We start from the raw sequence: 17,606 nt of genomic DNA, 5'->3' as shown, positions 1-17,606 counted from the left end.
TATGATTGATGCTCTAACTTTTCCCTTTTTTAGAGCGATTGCAGGTCCCACTGATTTTGTGTAGGAAGCTCTGAATTCTTTCAAAATGGCTCCAGCAAGCTGGTTATGTTTCAGAGCAAATAGATCTATCTGTGGCTTCCAAGATAACTTTCTATTCATTGTGATACCCAAATACGAAAATGTGTCGGTCTGTTCTATGATATTTAATTCCTGTGGATGGAAATAATGTTTGATTACATACGTCGCTTGTAATGAAGAGTACAATTACAATCATGTAATACTATGGATTATTGACCAACTGAAATACAATTGATGAACAAATATAATTGAAAAATAATTAAAGATGAATTCATTCGGTTAAGCGATATTCAATCGCATTCAGGACTGCTCATATGAGTTTTCTCTCCAGTGGTGAGAGCCATATTGTTTATTTGGAGACTTCTCTTTTTACACACACTGACTTTTGTCATACATTTCCGTGACTGTCAATGCAGGATAACATTCTCTGAATCTGCATTGCTTACATTTAAACTTCGTAGACACTCTATCATGATACCTTGAACATTCAGTACAAGTGATAAAGTTCACTGTGCAAATGTCATATTTGTTATTTGTCCGTGAGGCGTCACTACTATCCAACTAGAATAAATAACTACAGCCCAAACTGGGGTTAAGACATGATAACATTGGTTCTATTGTTAGAAATACACAACCACTTCCTTGTTTAGACAGAGGAGCACTCAGCTGACACTGCAGGGCACCACATGTCAGAATACCAGCTCTGCTCATTCCTGCGTACTAATACAAGGGATGGCGAGCTCAACACCAAGACAGACAGCCTGTTGATGCTTGCCCACAGGTAATGGGGAGGTAGTCCACCCAGAAGGGATTTGACAGATGACTCCCCCGAGGCATGACTAGGGTAGGGAGCGCTTAGAAGAGGTACATATATACACAGTACTTAAATGCCTGCATTTATACACTGTCTTAGCACAATGGTGGAAATGTTTATTCATTTCACTGTACTTGTAATGTTATAATACTAATCTGTTTCATTCTACTCATAATCACAGCACATGTATAGTATGTAAGAATCACAATGCTACAATAAATACTGTAAAGCGTTGATGATAATTTCTTCATACTTATTTGCATATGCACAAGAGCCCAAATGAAAAGATTCTAGATCTGTTACCACGATTTCCTTGGGGGATCAGGGTTGTCATGTTCTGAGGTTGTATACACATTTGTTACCCTGAGCCCAGCTGAGAAGTGATCTAATTAAGGGAAACGTTGCATTTGTGCTAGGAGGGTCAGGGTAGGGCTCATAATGCGAAGCGGAAGAGGGAAGCAAAACCGATGGAAAGCAACAATTAAAACAAGCAGCGATGGATGGAAAGCAACATTTAAAAAAAGAGTTCTCCCAAACAGATGATAAAGAATGCAAGTATAAGGGTACTGTACTTGGGCAGTGCTCCTCAGCCTTGAACGGAAGTGAGGTATTAGCTGTGTGAATGAGTTAGGAGGAAGCAAAGAAGAGCGATGCAGGAGTGAGCCTATGGTAAGCTGCAGCCAGGAATAAAGTTGTTTTATAGATTACAGCAGATCGTGCAGACATCGCATTTTGCACTGCAGAGGCTTGACCTGAAAATAGCACACTCATTCATCCCCTAAAGATAAATCAGAGTCCAGTCTAAGATGGAAACATGTGGAAAGTCAGATACTGAATGAAGGAAAGATACTTCAGTGCAATAATACTAATGCCAGACCATGTGGAATATGTGTGCTGATTAACAATACAAATAAACGAAATCACACTCTCCCTTTGAAATGCTTAAGAAATAAGCATGGAAAAACAGAGGGTGGGGGTATAGTGAGAATTCATATGCATTCTCTGTTGCAGTACACTATTTTCAAAGTAGTTAGACTGAATTGCAACTTCTGGTGATACAATGAGGGGTTTTGACCTTACCACCTCTGAGGAGGCACTGAAACGCTTTACGCCAGGCAGCATGCTGCTCCTGAACTCAAGGTTAATGGCTATTCCATTTGTTATTGTTGAATTATTGGGATTTGTCTTGGGCTCTCAAGGAGACCAACCAGTGTGTTTGTGGCAGATTATATTAGTAGGAGTTAAGTGTGCCATTAGAGGGGAAGGTGTACGTGAGTTGATGCCTATGATTGGTGGGATTAGTAGATGAGCTAGAGGAGAATAGGCCTTGCTAGGCTGCAGGGCATGACTTTCAAATAAGATCAGGTTGTGATCGTTGACATGTGCTGTGGTGCTTGCATCTCACACTTCATTATGTCCAAGATATGGGTCCTCGAGCCTGGAGCCAGCAGCAGTACTTCCTGTTGCCAGAAACATCACTAAATACAAATGATGTGTCTTAAGGGCAGCCTTAGAAAAGAGATTTAAGAAAGGAACCACTGCACCTTAATCTGCACTTTACAAAATGAAATGTAATCATACAAAAAAGTTCAAAGAAAAAGTTTCATTTTGGATTACATGTTCCACAAATCACCAAGATGGGTTTCAATGTGACAATAATAGTTTAGGAAGTAATATTTTAAGTGTATGGCACTGTACTTGCACATCACACTTAGCTCACCTAGGGAGTAATTGACAAAAAATTTCTGACACACCGTGCATAGAAATTGCAATACAAGCATGGCCAGGCTACAGAAATACATTTATGGCTGAAATAAGCAAAAAACATTCCAGAAAACAGTTTACAACTGCCAACTGATTGAGCCAACATAAAAGTTCAAATTCAAGATAAACACAGCACGTTCATAAGGGCGTGGCCACGACTGCCTTCAATATGGCAGCAATCCTTGTGAGGCTCATGCAGCAGCACGCCCATAAACGGTTGTCATCCTCAACATCATGCTGGCAAGTGTTGTCCGACCTCCCGCAGCGGCCTGAAAGACTGCCGCTGCCCGCGTCCCGCGCAGGGGGACATCAGCAGGGCAGCCTTCTAGTGGCCGCCCGTCGGAGTCTCCCCCCCCCCCCTTTTTGCTCCGCCTCGCTTGAGGCCGCACCCAATGGGACTGGCTGGGGGAGGCGTGCCACCAGGGTCGGCGAGGCTAGCCCCCCTTTTAGGCGCCTCACCCCCTCTGATCTTCCTCTGCTTCCTGCGCCGCTCCTCCCGGCCACGCGCTTTCCCTGATCCGGACATCAGCGGTTTCGTCCGTACCACGCGGTTTCGATCGGGGTCCCTGCGTCGTCGTCCGTTTCGTACCAACCAGCAACGGTGAGTCTTTCAACCCCCCCTCCCACCCCGGCCCTGTCCCTGGGCATGACCAGGTTGACGGGGCCCTGTGGCTCTGATGGCCACGGGTCGGGGGGGGGCGCAAGTGGGTCCCCGCGCCACTGAGGGATAATGTGGCGGGACTATAGTTAATTACCACGGCGCGAGTTGGAACGCTGCCGGGCCGCAGGGACGCCATGAGGGAGGGATGGGCTGTTCTGCTAGAGGGGCCGGCCGCGGGGACTTGCTTGAATCGGAAAAGCATCATACCTATCTAAATAAGGCCCACCACCCCTCCTTCCTTCGCATTCCCGGCTCGGTAATTGCGGCAGCCCTAACGGACCAGCCAAAGAATATTATAGGGTGTTAGCGGATTGGTCCGTAGTTGTGGGCATTTACATAGGATGCCGGGTAATGCGTTACGATGCACGCGGGAAGATTCGCGCCATGCGGGAATCTCTGTAACGCCGCAAATATGGAGCAGGCGCTACTGCTGGGCGGGACCATCCGAAGTTAATTGGGCGGGTTATCGCAAGCGCATTAATACCCTCCCCACACCCACCCCCCCTCCTCCCGCGATTTAAGGCAACGTCCGGCGGTTGAAGTGGGAGCTCCACGGAAGAGCTGCAATTGGGAAACCGGTAACCCAAACTGTTATGCCAGGCCGGATGTGGCCCATCTGCTTAAACTGCCGTCTTTGGTCAGGAAACCAGGGTTTCGAGCATCGAGGTCGCGCCCACACCCGGTGTTTCTGGGTAAATCACTTAATCCCCCGTGCCGGAATGCGTAATGTAAATACGATGCAATGTACAGCACCCCAGGACCTGCGTGTCGAGATCCCGTGGGCGGTGTGGTCCGCTGGCTGCACCGCCGACTGAGTGGCTGCACCGTTGACAAGACCAGAGCTGGCTGGTTACTGTTAACTCATGGAACGTGCCGGATAATTTCCCCTCCGCGCACGCGGGACTCCCTCCGCTGCGCCGCTGTCAGTGAAATTAGCTTTGATTAACTGTAGCAGAGATCGGTGGGCCTCTTTGGAGCCTCCCTGGGGCGCAGTTAAACTGCCTCGAGCCTGGCGCCCAGAGCGCGAGCGTCAGCGGGAAGGCGCTAACGAGATGGATGTGAGGCGGCCCAGTGCGCAGACCTGCCTGCAACACACAGACCACCACCCCTCGCGCATCCCTCCCGGGGCAGTGGTAGAAGCGGAACACACGTCCATCCTTTACTATCCTGCACATGCTTGCTGGGCGGGGCCTGTCCAGAAACACGTCCTGTCAGCTCGGGCACACACTTTCCTGTAAATGTATAGTACAGTTATTCGTTAACACCGCGCCTTCACCACACCTGGCTATGTGGGGAATTCTGAGCATCTTGTACATGCTGGCTCCCTTCCAGAATCATCGCTGGCCACCTTACACATCTGTGCCACCCACCTCAGACTTCGACACATGAGAATCCCTCGCTGAGACAAGGCGCCGTGACTCGGCCCAACACAGGACTGGCGCGACGATGTTCAGCTGCCCATGTGCTTGAGTCTGCAGCAATGCAACTCGCGGTCACTGTGCCCCAATAACTGTGTTTGAGAGGACTAAGCACAGGAAGATAGGGCAAAGTGTCTAGGAGCACACATTTGTGTTAACACCTGGGATTGGAACTCGCGCCACCGGGCTCCAAATTAAGCTTTTCACCCACCGGGTCACACAGGCAAACCTCGACCCACTCTTCTCAATACTTTTATCGCCCACACGTTCCCGTGCAAGAGGGGCTTCTGCAAAGTCGCTGCCCCTTCCTGGCACTGTGAATAAATCTGCAGCGCCCAGCCCTGTCCTTCCCTACACCCGGAGAGCGCTAACCTCTCCCGGGCCGCTCCCAGCTCTACAATAGCCCGCTAGGCGCTCGGGACCAAGAAGTTATTTCCAGTTGGAAACTGCTGAGTGTGAACGGTGGAATTCGGGGTCCCTCGTATACTCGGTGCACCTTGCCTCCTAGAACAAAGTGTGCACCGCTGTGTAATTTGTTTCAGTCATGGCTCAGGGTTGGTCCCCCACCCCCTTTCTTGCTAATAGTGGTACGTTAGATATACAGTACCCATCACAACTACACAACCACGTGTTGTCTGGAAGGCACCCATTGAGGACTTTACATATTGATAATCACTGTTTTCTTTTGTCATGACATGTTTTATAGAGAAAATTTCATTAGGTGTGACTAAATCACGAAAGATATGTTAGGTGCGTTTTGGCGTATCAGAGGGCCTGTGAGTAGGTGAGTATAACCAAACCCCGCATACGTCACTGCCCCGGTGCCGCTGAGTGTACTTTGCTGTAATGGGTCCACCTTTCCACAACGTGACTGCTAACCCCCCTACACTCTTCAGACAGGATCCATTAGAGAGCAGGCTGTACACTTCCCTTCACACCTAGCAGGCGCTGCTCTCAGAAGAAAGTTATTCCTTTCAGGGGCTCACCACCGATCTCTGTTTTTTCTTGACATGCCACCATATTCCGCTATCGTGTCCCCTGTCGCGGTTCCCTGCCGTCTCCTCCTGCCGGTTTGGAAGTTTATTATGCTTTGAAGCACCGGATGCTGCGTTTCTTTCCGCGGCAATTCCAGGCCTCACTTACATGTCAAGATAACTCGGGTAATTCGTTATCTTCCGGGAGAAAGATCAGGAATTTGTATAGTGGCGGATTTGACTTCGGTGTAGTTAGTGCAGAGGGTTCATTGCCCGCTGCATAAAACATGTGCCAAGTAGATTTCAGAGTGCGTATGATGTGAATAGGTCAGCGGGTTACTGTGTTCAAAAGAGGCATCCTTTTGTTACTTGCAATGTATATCTTAAAGCCCTGATAGTCAACAGTGAGCTACAAACGCTCATCCTAGAGCTGCATACTCACCGCTAAGCATACATTATTAGAACATTGATTAATGTTGCAAGAGGGTTAATTTGGCTAGAAACTGACTGAGCTTTTGCTTCACCACACCAAGCAGCCCTCAACTAAACTGCCTGCCAGTAGGGATGACATGAGTCTCCTACACTTTGCGGCCTTTGGCTCAGGTTACATTTCCTATACACTGATTCACATGCATATGATTGATTGGCTCGGCGGATTCTGTGTGAGATGCAAAGTTCGCGGACACCCTACACTGGTAGGAGTGGCACTATATAACTAATTCAATGCATCTGAGGGTGTGGTCATGGAAACGGGGTCAGCAGTAACTCCTGATATTTCTTGCCCTGCGCAATTGAGTTCATTTCTCTCCAGTTCCCTGGGAAAGGTTTGGGGGGCCAGGGTGATCTATGACGAGTCTGTACTCATTACGGTTTATGGTAAGCGTTTTGAGAAACATATGGTATAGTTTTTACTAGTTTAGCTTTTGGCCAATGGTAGTTTTCGTCAGTCAGATTCGGAATAGCTGGTATTGCAGGACACTAGAGGCAGTTGTGTGTATGTCCAAGTTGGGGAATGGCATGCTTTGCTGATTAATTGATTAAATGAATAAAGTCGCATGTTCTAGCTCGAACAGAGCAACAGTTACTAATCGCAATGACATGGGTTCACACGCACTCGAGAGCCCCCTTGCATTTATTCCCTGGTATCTTTGTCCCAAAATGCAGCATTTATTAGGATTATCCGGTACTAGGGGGAATCTCGTTGGCATTAGTTCCATGCAGGTGGGTACGAAGGGGCGAAGTTGTGTCCCAAGTGGTGCAACAGGATAAGGGAAGGTATATATATATATATAGATATATGTTCCCTGGCAGCAGGTGTACAAATATGTCAAGGTTCAGCCTAAAACCCAGTCTCAACCATGATGCAATGGTCAGCTTGTGGAAAGGTGTAACACAGAAATTGAGCAACCAATGTTATTATTGTAAGTTCAACGCTTGAGTCAAGAGATGCTGTTGTCTCTCATCTTTGCCTTGCTATTAGAAAACAGCTGGGGTAAGGTTTCTCTCAAATTAGTCATAGTGGCAGCTTAGTGTATATAGAAAAGTCAGCAGCCTGTGCTGTGTTGAGGCAAGTTGTAGGCCTGGGTTTGTGTGTCATACATAACATCTTGAAGGTATTTTGTGAGTTCCACGCTTAAGTCAAGAGATGCGGCTGCCTTTCATCTTTAGCCTTGCTATTCGGAAACAGCTGGTGTGATATTTTCTGCAACTCAGTCACAGTGGCAGCTTAGTCTATGCAGGAAAGGCAGCAGCATGAGCTGTTTTGAGACAGGTGGAAGGCCTGGGTTTGTCTATCATACTTAACATCTTTGAGGTTATTCTCCCTGTTCCACAGGGAGGCCAGGGAAAGCACAGAGTGACATGGTTTACCGAGACTTAGCCTGGCTTGCCGCTTCTGCGACCTTGTGAGGTTTGTTTATGTATTGTATGAGGGTGACAGAGGCTGTCACTGTTGTTTGATAGGCACCAGGGCCAGATGACATTTATGTGCATTGTGTGCTGGCACCTAAGGAGCGGGTCCATTTAGTAAGCACAAGGAGCACGGGGGGCGTTCGTAGCTCTAAAAGGAAAGTTGAGACAACCAAGTTAAGTTTCAGTGCAAGGCTACATTTGGTGGGGCAATTCCAGGCGTAAAGCATTAAGCCAGACAGCCCTGGGAATTAGGCAGGCGTACGATTAGCTAAGATTTTGGTCAAACTGAGGGAGAGCATATCGACCACAAAAAATTGTGGAACCAGAAAAAGCTTTACAAAGCAATGCTGTAGATTTCCGGTAGAATGCTGTATGGATAGGCTTAAGGGATAAGGCCATGACCTTTCTGGAAGGGGCATTCTTCTTCGACCTATGTCGAACTGGGAAAGGAACTAAGGCGGGCTGGATAACTCTTTATTCTACCTGCGTTGGCACATCTTGCCAGGAGTGATTGTCAAAGGTTTTGTCTTCAGCCAGCCTAGGTTAACACCCATCCACTCCAAGCTAATTGTTCATGGTGGTATTGGGCCGCATTTACACAGCCCAGTATTTGGCCCCTGGGGTTGTCAGTGTCGTGAATTACTAAATTTCACTGAACTGGAGGTGTGGCCAGGTTTTACACTAGCAGAAGTTTGGGAGTGCAAGCCTCCACCTAGCGGGTGGCTGGCTGAATCTGATGAACTACTTCAAACGTTTCACAGCACTGCACGTGGGAGCGTGTCAATGACCTGTGCATACTTCAACCAGACACCCCAGAATGAGTGTCAATTACCTGTGCATACTTCAACCAGACACCCGTGAATGGCATGCCCTCATCTACATGGTAATAATTGAGAGAGCAGAGAGCGACCATACCTCTTGAATTTTGCACTTAAACTTTCTAGTAATGGAAAGGGCTTAACACCTTCTGAAATGAGCATGACCAGAGATGTGCTGCTCTCCACAGACATTTAACAGGTTTATGGGCAAGGCTAGCGGAAAAGCCAGATGTATTGTCGTCATTTAAGGCGGACGTGTCCCAGGTATTGGCAAGATAGAGACACTGCCAACTATGAAGATATGAACGAAATCATAACTGGGGCTCACAACAAATTATTTGATAAAATAAGAAGTTTCAATTTCAAGCCACGATGTCGGTGCAACGAATTACCTATAGCACAGCAACACCGGTATAACAAGGACTGTAGGCAAACCTATTAACTCCTTTCAGCAGCAATAAAGTCCAAAAGCTAGCTTCTATTCAACAAACAAGGAAATTGGATACGCCGTCCCAGTGGAGAGTAAGAAAAGATTGGGATAGACAGCGGGACTAGTATAAGACTATCGTCGAATTTAATGTAACTTAATTTGCAAATAGAAAGGCTAAAACGAGGAGATGTTGCTAAGATACGGGTCAGTTTGTAGTAAACAATAGGATAAAAGATGTGAAAGGAAGAAAATTGAGATACCCGTGATGTCAGCTTGTGTTTATATACGTAGGTAAAGTGGTTAACTCACACGTTACCTTCACCCTGCTTATTGTGCTGTAGCTGTTGGGGACACAATTCCAAGCCAGGAAGGCACCTAATTTGGCCAATTGAAAAATCTTAATAGGATTGCAGGTCCATAAGCGCCTATTTCACCAATGCCTTGTTACCCATGCCATATTTTCCAGCCTGAGAAACAGATTTAGGTGTTGCTCTTCTCGCTCAGCCTCTCCTTGGAGCCAGGGAGGTGGGAAACGTTCACAAATTTGGGTCCTCGAGCTGAGAGATGTATTCTACGGCAGCTCAGTCAGTCATATTGGCTTTATCCGGAGTCATGATAAAAGCCGTCCATTTAGCAGTTACGTTAAAATGTTTTGTCCTGCTGAGAAATCATTCAATCCTCGCAGCAGCAGCAGCAGCAATTCAGGAACCATGACGCTATCTATACATCACCTTTGTAGACAAAGTGGAAATTGAAACCTTCTTCGTGCTAGGATTTGAAGGGAATCGATGGATTGACAAATTCAGCTATGGTTCAGTTCTGGCTCCATATGTAGGTGCTAGATCTTCCCATAATTACGTTAGGAAGATCTGCAGTTGCATCGCTAAGAAAGTTAGGAACACCAGTAACGTCTAAGCTGAACGGCAGTTGGGCCAAAAGACATCCTTTGTTAGTCTGCCCTGGGCTTCTGAGTAATGTTGCAAATTAATGCCGTCATTTACGGGTTACAGAACAGGACCCAGAATTTAGCCCACTAAAAGCTGGCTCGCAGGGGCAGGGCACCTATAACAGCGAAGGGAGGAAGGGGGGCTCTGGCAGCGACGAAAGCCTCCCCAGAGCTGTGGCGGAGTTACAGGGCGATCTGGAGGCAGAAGGGTACAGTAAGGGTACCTCCGCGACAGGCGGTACAGTAAGGGTGCCCGAGCCAAGGTCCGGGAGCCAAAGGAGGTTCTGCGAAGACCGCGACGGCGCCCCGTTAGTCCTTCGGGCGGTTGGGGGGCCTGACCAACCGGGGGTGTGCCACAACACGCTCCGCCCCCGTCAAAAGGGGCGGGAGTATGCGACAGATCACGTGATCCAAAGGATGATCGGAAAATATGTGCCGCACTGCAGGGCATCGACCCACCGTGCGTGCTGGCTCGACAGGCGGGCGGAGCAGCGAGGGGCTGCTTGCCCTGGATCGCCCGTAAGATAACCCACTTATCGTCATACTTATGTTGTATGAAATAAACCTGCAGCAGTTCTTCACCCACAATGAAAGTGTCAGTGTAATCTATGGGTGACGTCTGTGCATGCGTGTTGAGTGGAGCGGATGACGGTGTGGTCACTATGGAGATTCCCGGGTCGTGACCTGGTGGACCGCTGAGGCCGTGCAGCCACACATCAAGCCAGCAACAGGGGCCACCCGGTCCTGCTGGTGCTGCCTCGTTGTTGGCTATCTGACGCCGGCTTGGAGGAGGACCCCGAGAGCACACTGCATACTTCTGGGAAAGGAGGAGGACTTAGGCAGGGCCTGCTGATGGCTGCCCCATACCTGCGGGCCTGAAGTCGTCAGCTGGGGGAGGCGGGAGCGGCTGTCACCAGCTGACCCGGCCCTTCTCATCAAGACTTTGCCAAATCTGAGCTTGCAGTACACACAGGTACGGTGGTGTGGGCTCCAGCGGTGTGGGGACTTGCTGAGATGCTTAAATATTTATTCAGGACTACCCACATCGTGGACACTCCGGGGCCCTGCTATCAGCGGCGGCTGCTGTGGGCCCCATCTGTGAGTCCCTGTTGACCATCCTACGCTGATATCAGGCCTCCCCCTCAACACCTATATGCGGCAGGCCCCTGGTGGTTCAGCCCCAAATATTCACACCTACTGACTGCGCTGTTGCCTATCCCTGCTCCACCATTTAACACTGTGTGGCTTGTCCTGCGTGGAAGTGTGGAATTACACCATCCGAGCACTGACCCGTACTTCGTGGTGATATATCCAGCAAGGCATCGCCTGCAACAACTGGCAGAACAGACCCGAAGCAGCGCAAGTTGAAATTTGACCAAGCTGGCCCACCAAGAAGCGGCAGGGGAAACTCAGACACAGACGACACTGCTGGTGATCCTGCAGAGATGGTTCCTGCTAACGACACCGCAGCCAATATGCGAGAGCTCAGGGCTGGCTTTAAGGGCCATAGATGCTCAGTTTGAACCGCTTTCACTTACACTTGCCCTATCCTTCTCTGCTTTCGGCTACACTATCCTCCTATTCCTTGCTTTTACCCCCTTTATATTTAGGCCGCTGCCTGCTGGGTCGCCTTTGCGCCCCATTGGTGTATACCAAAATCATAAGTTTGGAACCCTTTTGCTGTTTGTTTTTGTTAATTGGGATTCACTGGATGTTTTTTAATCTAGTGTGGGTGGGGGAGAGGTTATCCCTGTTTTTCGAGGTGGATGTTGTTTGAATGATTATTCTTAAATCTGCCATGAACCTCATGATGCCAATAATTTGCCTCTTCAACAATTACAATCGCTCAGATATCCGGGCAGGCCCATTGTCCCTAACCATGCATCAAACTGATACATGACATGAGCAAATCTTTCAAGATATCCTGTATTACATGGAATATACCCACGTAAGGGAAAGCAAGTTCTGGCGTACTTCAAAAGAAAGGGCGTTAAAATGACCTATCTGCAAGAAACCCACCTACCCACTGGTCCACTGCTGCGTTTGCTAAATCATGGGGCATGCATCGATATTTCTCCTCCTACAGTACATACTCACAAGGCACCTGCATACTTATACATAAGAGTATCCCTTTTCATCTCTACACCTCCCACACTCTCCCAGAGGGTTGTTATATCATACTTCATGTCCTCCTCGCAGACAGACAGGTCCTGTGGTGAATATATACGGGCCCACTGTAGACAATCAGCCTTTTTCCAAGGCATACACAATCTCATTAGCCATGTGGGCATTGACCAGATAATCATGAGTGATGATTTCAGACTGACCCAGTGCCTGCAGCTAGACTCTACTAGCACACACCCAAGTGACAAGCCGAAAGCCAGGGCTTTGCTTTGCCAAATCATGGATACATATGTGCTACGTGACCCCTGGCATTTCCTTCATCCCACAGACCCGGGCTTCACTTTTTATTCATTCCCCCACACAGTTTGGACGAGATTAGTCTGTTGGTTTCTCTCGGCCAATATCCTGCACTGGGCAACAGAGGTCCACACACTTCCATGTACCCTTTCTGACTATAGCCCAGTTCTGCTACGCCTAGCCATCCCTTGCAGGTACGAAACCGAGAGGCGATGGCGATTCCCTGGTGAATTTGTCATTGGTCATTTGTGCAAAGGTGTGAACGAACAGGAGTATCTTGGGGCTTTGCAATTAAACATAATTAGGCAGCGAAAGTGCTCGTAATTCCGTGGTAATTTCTTTTTGCAAATTATGTTAACATTTTCACCGCAACCAAGAAGAACAGGTGTACAAAAATGACATGTATAATTTTTACATGTTTCTGATGGCTTTATATTTATTTTATATCTTTATTCAACATTTGGGTAAGCATAGCTGACTTGAAACTGAAACCAGCCCTGCCAAACAGCTCGGCGGGGCAGAGGGGATGGGCTTCTAGTTGAAAGCACCTCTCCTGTCTCACCCCTGGCCGCTTTTGTTACAAGTATGCAGCAAAATCTGCTCTGGTACCAAAAACGGCCCCCACCCTGGCGGCCCACCGGGGAAATGCCTAGTGCCCACTCCGGCCAGTCTGGCCCTGTTGGTAAGCCGAAATACAAACAACAACTGCTAGGCACAATGCATTTTACAGGTATTTATCACCCACCATTGTCCCTGCATTAGGGCACTTTGGTGGTTTGTACAGTGCGACAACTAGACAGCACCATGATGTCTCACAGAAGACCACCTCAGGTTCCAACCACTCTCTTGTGTAATTCATTCATCTTTGGTTTGCCCTTCAATAAGGGTAGGGAGTCAGTTCAAGGTGATTTATCATCATTTCTCACAGACATTTGATGGAGTACAGTATCCGATTCTGCTGTTCTTTGCCGGGCAATATCCCTTATCACCAAGCGTTTCAGCACCGCATCCTCATCTGTCACCCACTTACTCAGTTCTTGTTCCCACGGATTCTGCATCAGGGCTTCCATACTTTTCCAGCACATTGCTATCTGCTTTTGAGCGAGAAGCAGCGCCTAGCCAGCAAAACACTACAATACACCGCTTGTAACCCTGTTGAGACAGCAATCCTAACGGTGCCACCGAGGATTTTGCTACAGTTGCAGGCCTGGCATTTTTTCTACATAGTCATAGATCTAAGGCCAGTGTGGCTGCAAGTGCTGCAATCCCATAACATTTGCAAAAGATCAGCCTGCCCTTCACTTGGGCAGGCATCCGTCATGGTGGGAGACAGCCTATTTAGCCTACTAGGTGTGTGAGGTAAGTGTGAGCAGGATGTTAAACTGAAGCAATCAGAGTCTGACATTTCTTGTCCCCATTTTGGGGCACATCACTGCTCTTTCCCAGCCTTTGTCTGTAAAGTCTTCTTCCAAGTCCATGTCCACTACTCCTTCAGTGCAGATACTTTATTTTTATCATACTTATAAGTGCCTGGTACAGCTGGATCACTGCTCTTTGGGAGGCACCCTGATTCATGTCATTGCTGCCAAACCATATGTTGCTGGAAGATGCACCCTCGAACTCCATACTGTTTTTATCACGTGAAGGACTTTTTCATTCACCAGGTATTGCCCAGCACCAAAACAATTATTGAGGCTAGCACCTAGAAAAGCGGTTCAAAGCTTTGGAGTATTATAAATAGTCATTTTTTGGTGACAAACACTGCTAATCGATTGGATGCTCATATCACTTAAGATGACTGGGTAAGTCATCTTGGGGAAATCTATCAGTCCTCTTCCGCTTTGAGCAAGGGTCTCAGCCTGGATGAAAGGAAACCCACTGTCTCGTTCCCAGTTGCAGAAGTAATAAACGATATAGCGGGGTTGTCTAAAAATAAGGCCCCAGGTCCAGACGGGATCCCACCTGATCTGTATATCTGTAACATGGACATTTGGGTACCGGCCCTTAACTCCCTTATTAATGCAGCAGATGTAACTGGTCTCCCGGGTTCCTGGATGATTTCTCCCATCGTTCCTGTTTTTAAAAAGGGAGACAGACATAGCATTCACTGTTATAGGCAAATCTCCCTGCTTGATTCGGTGGTCAAGGTGGTTGGACGCAATTTATTAGAAAGGCTTTCCGATGGGCAGATGAAAATGTAAATGTTATCAGAAGTACGGTACAGTTTTTGTCCAGGATGGTAAGCGGTTGATCAATGATTGAACCTTAACATGATCCTTACTAAGTTTACCGTTGCCCATTCCGGTTCTATCCACTTGGCTTTCATGGATCTGTCTTCCAAGTTGGATCACGTTAACAGAACTTAGCTTTGGCAGATCATATTGTCCATTGGGGTGGATAGAGACATTGTCCTTTTTTTTAAAGGATCTTCATAGAGATACAAAGGCGGTGGTTCACTACACAAAAGATCTTAAGGCCACCCATAAATATTTAATACATAGAGGGGTCTGGCAGGGTTGCCTTTTGGCCCCTTTTCTTTTCAACTTGTATGTTAATAACCTGGAGCAGGTCCTTTCGCTGCTAAAAACTGGATTGCCCCCAGGTGAGACAACAAAGTCTGCCTGTACTATTGTACGCAGACAACTCTGTATTTATGGCTTGGACAGCTAGGGGGCTTCAAGTTTTGCTGAATTCTTTTGTCCACTTTATGGAGGATCTGGACCTGTTGGTTAACAACAAGAAATCTTATGTGATGGTAGCGGGACCCTGCTCAAGAAAATCCTATACTTTTATGGTTGGGTCCACCCCAATCCCTAAGACTAGTGTTATTTCTTACTTGGGGGTATTGTTTGACTCTGCTTTGAACTGGCAGCCTCTAGTAAGTTGAAAGAAAGGTGAATTTGTGAGGGCTAATGCTGTTGTTTTTAACTTTGCTCCTCGACTGGAGACCAATTGGGACTTTATTGCAGATTTACAGGGCTAAGTGTATCTCCAAGGTAACCTATGGTAGTAAGACCTGGAGCTACACTACCACGAAGAGTTGCAAATTGTAAAAAACATTTGTTTGAGGTGGCTATTATGTGTGCCTCGGGGTACTTCTACTTTTGTAGTAAATTAAGAATTGGATATGGCCTATCTTTCTGACATTCTGGCTTATCGTCCCCTTTCTTTATGGATGAAAACGTTGCTAAGGATGGTGATCGAACTAAGCAAAGAGATTTTAAAGGATTGTCTGGTCCTTGACTATTTTTATCATATCCCCTGGCTTAAGTATATAAGGGAGTGTTTTATGAGTTTGGGTAGGGGAGACTTATTTATTAATCCAGATAAAAATGTGTTAGAAGGATTTCTGTTGGGTGACTGAGTGCTTCTTCAGAAAGCAGATGTTGGATAGAGAAGGGGCACTGAGAAAGTCCAGCGTTTGTAGGCCCATTATGTTGAAAACTGTGCAGCCAACTGAGCCATATCTTTTATGGATTAAAGTAGTTACGACTGTTTTTTATTGACTAGGTTTTAGTTGGATTTCTTTTTCTCTCCTCCTAAGTCACCCTCGCGGGGGAACAAGGGTCAGAACCTCTTGCTCTGTGGATGCAATGGTAAGCCTCAAGAGGACATGCTTCATTTTTTAATGTTTTGTTGTTTTTATGAGGTGCCCAGAAAGTCATATATTATCCCCATTTTAAAAAAGGCACATTTTATTCAGGTCCGACCTGCTTTTATCTTTTTACAAATGCTCTCAGGTAACACTGTCTCTATGTTTCTTAGTTTTTTAAGGTCTGCTGTTAGGCTCAGATCCAGTTTTAAACAGTGAGTTAGTTATGGTTGATTGCTGTCTTTCAAAGATTACCCTTTTATTTGTCAAAATGTATTTGTGTATTTCTCCTCATTCTTGTAATTATTCTTGCCAATCCAGTATTAATTTAGTCATATTTATATTAAGGATGGTGTTTTTTAAATATTGCACATGTATTGTTTAACTGAATTTTTAATGTTACACATGTATTTTATAATTGAACTTTTATGTCGCTTTGCAAAATCAGAATAAAGTCTGTTTGATTGATTGAATTATATCAGTTGAAGCAGTTAGAATATGCCAAATTCTTCCTCTTGTAGCAAGTCCTCAAAAGTCAATACCTCAGCTATGTCTCATGCCTCAACCTGTATTTCACATGTCAGTTTGCAGAAGGTCGGCAGTGTCCCTAGAGACATAGCAGTACAAAAGGTACCTTAGTTTTCGTGCACTCACATCAACACAGTATATTTACCATGACTGTCCAATATATCAAACAGAGAGTGGGTGGAATTTTGCCCGTCCCTCATTGCATATCACAAGTCCGCTCCCGCTGTGCCTATCTGCCCTTAGAGGGTCGTCTTTTAACCTAAAAGGTATATACAGGACTTATCCACATTAACTTTCAAACCAGCCACTCCCTAAAATATCTCTAATTCTATCATAGCCTTCCCACATCCTCACGAGCATGTCCCCAGGTACAGCAATAGCATGTCCCCAGGTACAGCAATATGTCATCAGTATAGAAGCATATAACATGCACTTCCCATCCCAATTCTATGCCCTAATGACCAGCCTCCCCCTGTAGTGGGCAGCCAGCAGGTCCACGGCCACTGAGAACAAAAGAGGTGACAGTGGGCATCCCTGATGGTTTCCAAGCTCAATAGACAAGACCTCTGGTATGACACAGCCCAGACGCCCGGGTGCGCTCGAAAACACATAAAGAAAGTGTATCCACGGGAGAATGTGATCGCCTGATGTTGAAAATTGAAATAGCGGTGTGAGTAAGCATTCACTAAAGACATGAATTCCCCTTATATGACCAAGTTTCTCTCGTTATGTTGACCAAAGTCTGGACTCCATTTTGTATTGTCATGTCTCCACGTGCTCAGCACGAGAAGAGTCCTATCTTCGTGTTAGTTGCTCTTGCAATCTGCCTAGTAACAGTCTATGAATAGCTCCTTTGTCCGTCTGGCACATGCCCAGACTTGACCACATCTGTTATCAGTTATTCCTTGCTTGACCATGTTTTCGCGGGCTCAGGGAATTAGTTACTCCGCCCACATATTGATTCTGTATTGAAAATGTCCATAAAAGGCAACATTTCTTGCTTCATGTTGTATCCACCCACTTATGAGCCCCTCTGTTGTGTATAAAAGGGGACCGTGTACGCAAGTTCTGTGTGCTACTCTATGCAATACTGAAGGGTGTTGTATGGATTGTAGGACCACCCTTAAGGGTTAATAAACTTTGTCTTTGTACTTTGCAGTTTCCGTGCCAACTTCCTTATAGATTCCATTTGCAGGAGAGCGAACCCTTGTGTCCTGCGGGCCTAGCTGGGGCCTGTATTTATCACTGAAC

Source organism: Triturus cristatus, chromosome 10 (genome assembly GCF_964204655.1).
Source record: "Triturus cristatus chromosome 10, aTriCri1.1, whole genome shotgun sequence".
NCBI lineage: Eukaryota > Metazoa > Chordata > Amphibia > Caudata > Salamandridae > Triturus > Triturus cristatus.
This window is presented reverse-complemented; position numbering follows the sequence as displayed.